The sequence below is a fragment of the Mauremys reevesii genome, linkage group 11, assembly GCF_016161935.1.
Source record: "Mauremys reevesii isolate NIE-2019 linkage group 11, ASM1616193v1, whole genome shotgun sequence".
Taxonomy (NCBI): Eukaryota; Metazoa; Chordata; order Testudines; family Geoemydidae; genus Mauremys; species Mauremys reevesii.
The window spans coordinates 11,003,983-11,012,387 of record NC_052633.1 but is presented as its reverse complement, the minus strand read 5'-3'; positions in this window follow the sequence as shown (position 1 = coordinate 11,012,387).

Sequence of the window (8,405 nt, the reverse complement as noted above, 5' to 3'; positions counted from 1 at the left end):
AAAACCTGTCTGTTTAAATAATTCATAATAGAAAGAACAACACAACAGAAATTAACCACTTAATTTTAAGAGACCTGGTAGTTCCATCATAAACCCATTAGCTCAATCACAGACACTTCTCTAGTGCACCCTTTTATGATGCAACCAGATACCTTTAAAGGATGTCAAAGGGTAGACACCACAGCGGTGCAGGCTCTGGCTTGTTAGAAATTTAAGTAAAAGGGAGCTGTCAAGGTGAGACTGGATCTGCAATTCACTCCTCTTATTGTTTCTAGGGAGCTATGTCAGTAAGAGGCAGGCTTTGGTAACCCGCCTTCTAGAGCCACTCTGCATGAATTCCCTTCACAAGTGCAGGCTTATAAGCACTGTGTACAAGGCCTAATACAAAACAGGAAAACATGGGGGGAAAAAAGAGTAGATTTTATACAAATCCCATTGCACAACAAGCATGTGTTGGGAACATGGCAGGAAACCTCCTTACGAGGGGCAGTCAAAAGAGATCACTAATGCTGGCCAACATTTTTGCGCAAGTTACTGTGTTGAAAATGCTCCTTTCTTACTGTTTCTAACAACTACCCTGCAAGGATCGACCGTGAGCCAGAGGCAATATGGAGCAGTGCAGCCACTGAGAGAGCCCCCAAGCAGCCTAGTGCAAAGCAGTAGGTGGGGAGCACCACCGTTTGGACTGGTGGCTTCCTCCTGTGTGGGTTACATCCGCCCCAGACTATGCACGGAAATAGCGATCTCTGTGCTCCCATGAGCATAGGGACTGTGAGTGTGCAACCAGAGGACATAGCTCTTTGCAATGTCTTCTGCTCCCTCCCAACTCTAAAGTACTTACATAGTCCCCCTTACCATAGTATCGGAGCTTCTCAATTCTATTTTATCTCCCCCACGCCTGTGTGAGGTAGGGAAGTACTACTGGCCCATTTTATAGATGGGGAACTGAGGCACAGAATGACTTACCCACAATCCCACAGGAAGTCTGTGGCAGAGCAGGGAATAAACCTAGGTCTCCCAAATTCCAGGCTCGCCCCTCTAACCACTGGACAATTCTTCCTTTTCCAGTCCTGTTATGTGGACTGGGACAAGGGCCAGTCACAATCTGGCCCTCAAGCTTCTCAAATAAAATAGCTTCTCTCTTCACAAAATAATTGTATGGAGTGACTTGGCCCTCCTTCAGCAGGAGAAAGATCTTTTTACTGAGGGCGCCAACAAAATAAGCTTTATTAGGTATAGTCTGGCAACGGAGCAGTATGAGGAAGTGATTTTAATGGCATTTACGCCACTGTTCTCTCATTATTCCTAAGCCTTTGCCCATCAAAATAAGGGGTTTTTTAGAGGAAAGTGAGGAGAGCTTTTAGGTCACTCTGAGGAAAAAGTTCTGGCTGTGAAACCTTCTCTCAATGCTGACTAGAGGAGCCTGACTTCACTCCCCTCCCCCTTCTCTCTTAACTTTTTGAGTGAATTCACAAGGCATGAGCCTGATGTCCTGTGGGGAGGCTACTCACCCTGCTCTGCCAGTGCACCTCAACCCTGCCCCACAGCACCCGCTTCTTCTTCTGCTGAGTGCTCGTTCTGTGACACGTACAAACGAGACTGGGGCTCCCAGTAGGGGGCTTCACTGGCTAGGTGTTGTACACAAACAGAGTGAAGCAAAATTCAACCCAACCTTAACTATGGAGGTGCTGCTGTGCTTCTGTATTTATAGTCCCAGGTCTGAAGAGCTTGGTCTTGATTCAGGTCGGGGCCGGTTTCAGGGGTTTTTGCCGCCCCAAGCAGCCAAAAAAAAAAAAAAAAGCTGTGATCGCGATCTGCGGCAATTCAGCGGGAGGTCCTTCGCTCCGAGCAGGAGTGAGGGACCCTCCGCCTAATTGCCGCCGAATATCTGAAAGTGCCACCCCGCTTCGGAGTTGCCGCCCCAAGCACCTGCTTTATAAGCTGGTGCCTGGAGCCGGCCCTGATTCAGGTGGTTTTGCAACTCCACATGGGTATGCGCTATCCTGAATTTTGACTTGAACTTCAGTTTGGAACTAAATAAACTCAGTGGAAACCACCTAAGGAAACCCCCTGGGTTCCTATCAGAACCATTAATTTTGCACAATTTCTCCATTCAAAACTACAGATCAGTCCAAGTTTGCTAGAAAATGGTTGGCCAGGCTTGGTCGAAACTAGATCCGGGTTCACTAAAAAGCTTCATGAAACTAGTTTCCAGATCTCTTCATGAACTTCATCTGACTTTCCCCACTTGTAACCAAACTCAAACCCAGGCCAATTTTGTCTGGTCTCATGTTTCATTGTGAACATTTTTTCACAGCTCTAGGCGTTAGGGCTATCAGAGGTGGATGAAGCACAGAACTCCCATAAAAATGGGGAACTCCCATAATAGGACTTCTGTGTGTCTCATCCACTGTGTATGATGCTGAAATCCTATTTCGCTGTAGCCAATATTGGCGTCACTTTGAAGTGAATTAGTAACAGCGTGAAGGAAAAGAGAGGGGTGGTTACAGTTCAGACATTAAAGTAATTCCAAGCAGGTCAGATTTACTACAATCCTTGCACCATTTTGTACTCTATCTAGCCATTTCAAATTGGCTAAGAGAGGGATATATCAGACTGTTATAAAATGACTGCGAAGAGGCAGAGACCTTGGCTAGAAACCTACACTGTAATGCACAAAGTAAGGACTGCCAAAAATATTGAGTTAGACAACTCTCTGATGGTATTTCCTCACACAAGCCTAGCAAGATGGTGCTTTATGTCAAGCAGCGTGAGTCAATCCTCCGAGGAGGTTGCGCGAATGGAAATCAGATTGAAGGAGAACCTAGCGTGCTGTGCTGCTGCAGGTTCTGTCCCTTGAAGTGAAAAGCAGGGGGGAGACTGAGAGTGGTAACAAATGATGTGCTTGTGGAGTGTCAATCACAATGGAATTTCATACTGGCCCTGTATGACAGCCGCGCTGTGAATGCTTTTTTACTTAACGTTGTGTCAGCACTTCAGTGGGTTTATTCTTCAGTTGATTATTTGTCCTCTGGGCAGAAGCTGAGTATTCTAAGAGTTAACCTGGCAACAGCTTTCTTTGTATAAGTTCAGCTAGTGTGCAGCTGAAGAGCTCTTTAAACTCTCATCCCTGCTGCCTTGCTACAGCTTATCCACCACAGCACAGTTTTCATGGAGTGATCCAGGCTGGGAGCATGAAATCCAGACTCTACAGCAAGGGAAAGGACTGGGTCCTAAGCACCTTCACGAAGGCAGACTTTCCCATTACTAAATGCCAACGCTAGGTGCAGGGAGCAGAACCTGTTCCCTTCGGCTGATGTTGCTCACTGATTGACGTTTAGGGGGATCACTATTAGCTGGGTGCTGGGCTTACCACATATTTCCCACATCCAGAAGATTGAGTTGCACCAGTTTAACTTGCATGCCAACATAGCATAACCCCGTGTGTGGGCCCTTCTTTCAGACTACGAGTTGTGGTTTAACCGAAATCTGTTCCCATTCAATTTGCACTGAAATAAGAATGTCCACACGGATGTTTGAACCAGTTTAACAATATCTGTTTAAATGTACACCTTAAGTTATTGATGCAACTTTCCCATGTAGATAAGGCCTAAGGACACCCTGAGGTCCTATGGCTGTTGCCTGTGGGGATGTATCTTTTCTAGGAAAGAAGGTGCGTTTTTTACAAGATCGCTATCTCAATGTAAAATCTTAATGTAGATAGGATGACCAGATGTCCCGATTTTATAGCGACAGTCCCGATTTTTGGGTCTTTTTCTTATATAGGCTCCTATTACCCCTCACCCCGTCCTGATTTTTCACACTTGCTGTCTGGTCACCCTAAGTGTAGACAAGGCAAGTGATGCTTTTACCTCGAGGAGACACGGCCAGAGGAAAAGGGGTGTGGCCAGGATGCCCCTGTGCTATGCAGTCTTTTCAGACACTTGTGCTCATTACAGCCTGGTGCAAGGGGACCGGTGTGCATAAAGCTGGGACAAGGTAGTTCAGGGCAGCACAAAGGGATGCTTTAAGCCCCTTTCAAACCACACCACCTAAATACCATTCGGTGCAGTTTAGCTGCCACTCTGCACGTCCCCAAAGTGTGTTGGGTAATCCATAGTCTAGAGATTTGTTGGCCTCTTTGAAAAAGAAGAGTGGTTTAGTATTTAAAATCAAAACCTACCAAAACTACACCATAAGTGGCAAAGGCCTGGAAATTCAAAGTTAAATGAGATGTCAGTGCTTTAAAATAGTCCTCTAATTTGAATTTCCTAGGTTAGTTTAACCAGCTGAATGCTATGCAAATATATTACTAGTATTTTTATTGCAGTAGCATTATAGAGCTCCAGTTATGGCCCAGCACCCCATTATAGTAGGCAGTCTGCAAACACAGAGCAAAGAGGCAGTCCTGGACCAAAAGCGCTTCGGGAGTTGTATGAAATAAAATAACAGATGGTTCTAAGGCCATCTGCGCTGATCAGAAAGTTTCACTGATCTCTGCTGACAGTGATACCAAAGCCAGTTTTAAAGCAACTCATGATTTTGGGTGCTCCGCTTCAAGACACTCTAAAGGGTCCCTTTTAAAGTCTTCCTAGATGGGCACTCAAGAGTTGAGTTGCCCAAACTCGCCAGTCACTCTTGAAAATCTTGGCTTACGCATACACACTCATCTTTTATGTGGGGAGTTATCAAAGTACTGTCAAAGGAGTAGCTCATTTGGGTAACAGACCAGGATGATTACATGTTAAAATGATTGCAGTTCCCAGATATCTGCTGTACATTATACATCAGCATCCAAAATCAATTAGGAAGGATCACATCATGCCACAGAAGTGTAGTATAATCTCATTCTTCCTGAACAATGGTACTAGTTATTAGTTTCTTAAAGGTGTGTCAGGAATAGCAACGGGTGAATAGTTCATGACAGATTATTTATAGGTCAGATTTCCTCTTCTTTTTTTCTGTTTGCAAATTGTCTGAAATACATTTGTAATTCAGAATGATTTGCCAAGTAATTCTTGGTGCATAGCTCATGTGTGGAAAGTTCACTGCAGGTATTTGATAGCAGAACTGTTTTGATGTTGGTAATAATACCTGGCTCTTACAGAGCACTTTTCTTCAGTACATCTCATAGGGGTTTTCAAAGGAGGTCAGTATCATATCCCCATTTTACAGATGGGGAAACTGAGACATGGCAAGGGGCAGGCCAAGCTGGGTATAGAAGCCAGCTCTTCCGACCCACCATGCATGTTCTAGCCACTTAGGCTACACTAGTACATGTCCAGATTCATACATCACAAAGTATGTGACCAGGAAATGGGGCTTCCCTATGACCGTCTATGATCATTAGATATCATAGTATCTGCAGCTACTGGCAGAACAGCCTCCAAAGGTGCACCAAGCTGCCCTGAGGATCCGTGCGGGGCAGGGTGCAAATAATACCTTTGCATCCGTGCGGGGCGGGGTGCAAGTTTCACATGTTCACAGCTCAGGATCCAATGTCTTTGACATTAGTGGGAGTCTTTCCATTGACTTCAATAGGCTTTGGATCAGGCCCTGAGCCCATAACCTTCTCTTGGTGATATTGTAGTCCATTGCTATGGGAACGATTTGTGAGGTCACCGACTCAGGACCATAGGCCAAATGCACTGAAGTCCAAATTAATGTCAGGCGGGGGAAACACAAGCAGGAGTGTATTTGACCCTTTGAGTTGATTTCGCTGCAGAAGCAAGCTGGGGGGAGGATGAGTTGGGTGGGAGCCCACATGTGCTTAAACCCCAGTATCTGATATTTAGCAGACATGGCAAGGAATGCTAGGGGAGAGACAAGGCACAGCCCAAACCCTGCTCTGTTTGCAGGATATGTTATGGGGCTCGCTTCACAATAAAAGTCCCACTTTCTGGCAGAAAAGCACATGCTTGGAGAAGAGACAGGGAAATAGGGTGACCAGATGTCCTGATTTTATAGGGACAGTCCCGATTTTGGGGTCTTTTTCTTATATAGGTTCCTATTACCCCCCACCCCCATCCTGATTTTTCACACTTCCTGACTGGTCACCCTACAGGGAAACAATCTCCCCTAAACAGCACTTGTAGTGATGTCCTTGGTTTAGTAACTAACTCCTTGGATCTTTGGTCCTGCAACAGCGGTAGAACCATGATCCAAGGAAAGGATAGTAGTAAGGGCCAGGCAGAGACCAAGTAGGGCTAGAATGAAAGGAGTTGCAGAGAATGTAGTGTATCAGGCTTCCATTAGGAGTAAGGGCCAGATCCTATGCTGGTGTAAATCCATGTAGCTCTGTTGGCTTCAATGCTAATACACCAGCTGAGGATCTGGCCCTAAGTCCATCCGCAGGTGGAGTTACTGGGCCAGAGTCTGGTCCTACATTCAGCCCCTTTGCACTGTTCTGGAGTGAGAAGCTCACCAGTTAGTGCAGAACCAGTGTTGCTGGTTCCCTGATACCACTTCCCTGGCCCATCAATCCAGAGGGGATTTTGGAGCATGGTCAGAACATGCTACCCACCAGCAATCCCCAGTCTTGTAGTGGCCGTTTAAAGGAAACATAGTTTAGAACAGTCTTGAGGCTGCTCTCAATGACACTGGGCACAGGATAGGTAGGAATCCAGCCCCGGGATGTGGGTGCCATACAAGCAGCCTCTCTTTGCCTCCTCTGTCCTCAGCCAGCCCTCGATGTTTACTGAGCACGACTGAGGATTCAGCTCATTGTATTTGCTATACAACTAGGCAATGGAAATACCACACAAGCAGCGGTTGCTGTCTCATGTCCAACTTTTAAACAGGTTATTAGCAGTGCCAATCTATGTATATATCTGCTACAGAGACCCTTTCTTCCCCTGCAGCTGTATCTGTGCTCTATGGGTTGAGTTTAGTAATTTATGCCAATGGCAGCGTATTAGCCAACTAGTAGCAGTCGCTACTGTGCTGAAAAGCTTCACTTTTCAGCAGGACAAAGAGCAAATTAGCAGGGTCCCCTGGGAATTCCAAAATCCCAGAGAGCCATCAGGCTAGTGGGCTAGAAAGACAAGAGCACAAGACAAGATATTGGATGGATGGAAGAGATGCCCCTGGCAGATCAGCTCTTCAAGGCTGCATCGCTCGCCTGCACTCTCTGCAAGGCAATGTGATGGTTTTGTGCAGCATGTGGAGTGTCTGTGCCTGGAAGTAACTCGATCTTGAAGAGCAATTGATAAAACATGCACCATTTCCTGCTTTGTGTGCTGTGGCCTGCAGAGCATCACCGACCTCTAATATAAAATCATTGCCCCACTGACGCACGGTCTGCACTTCATAAACTTTGCAACCACCCCCACTCCCTGGCATCTTCTCCTCTCAACAGAGCTTTCCCGTTTCTTTTGTTTGTTCAAATGAGTTATGTATATAGGATATAGCTTGTTCAAAACAGCAGTTTGGTTCTTCTGATCCTACTGAGAACAGATGAAGGGGGCAGGTCAAAGGAAGCCATGGCAATGTTACTGAAAAATGTGTCAATATCTATAGCTGTCCATGACCTGTCATATCATACATGGCCACACATATGCAATGCGTATAGTCATGTTATGGTATTTCCTTACTGCTGGAGCTGGTTGAAAACTGTGGAGGAATTGTGAACATTTCAAAAACACTTTTGTTCTAAACGTTTATTGAAAAGAACAAAGTTGAAAAGTCACATGATTTTTTGTACCAGACACGCTCGATTGCAAAAAACAATTCAAACTAAAATCCTTACTTGGGGCAGATTGTAAATGAACAATCTAGCCCTCTGTAAGAGTTGCAGAATCAGGATCACTGATATGTCACCGTGTGCATGCATGTGTGTGTTCTCCCCTATATAATCTTAGCATAAACTAACACTGGAGGTGCTTTTGGAAACTTTGAAACTCTGTTTGCCAAGCCAGAAATGAGTAGCAACATTAGATTGTGTTCCCCAAGTCCCTATATACACTATCGAGTTTATTTGGGCATAAGCTTTTGTGGGCTAGAACCCACTTCATGAAAGGATGTGGGTTGCTTTACCAAGTGTTAGGTGAGTCTAACGAGATAAATCAATTAACAGCAGGATACCAAGGGAGGAGAAATAACTTTTGAAGTGGTAAGAGAGTGGCCCAACTTGACCTAACACTTGGTAAAGCAACCCACATCCTTTCATGTATTTATACCTGCTCCTGTATCTTTTACTTCATACATCTGAAGTGGGTTCTAGCCACAAAAGCTTATGCCCAAATAAATTTGCTACTCTCTAAAGCGCCACAAGGACGCCTTTGTTTTTTGCTGATACAGACTAACATGTCTACCACTGCAACCTATATACACTTATATATCTTCAATCCCACCTTCACTGCCTAGATGAACCGCAAGGACTGCTACATCCAAAATAGACGTCTTAT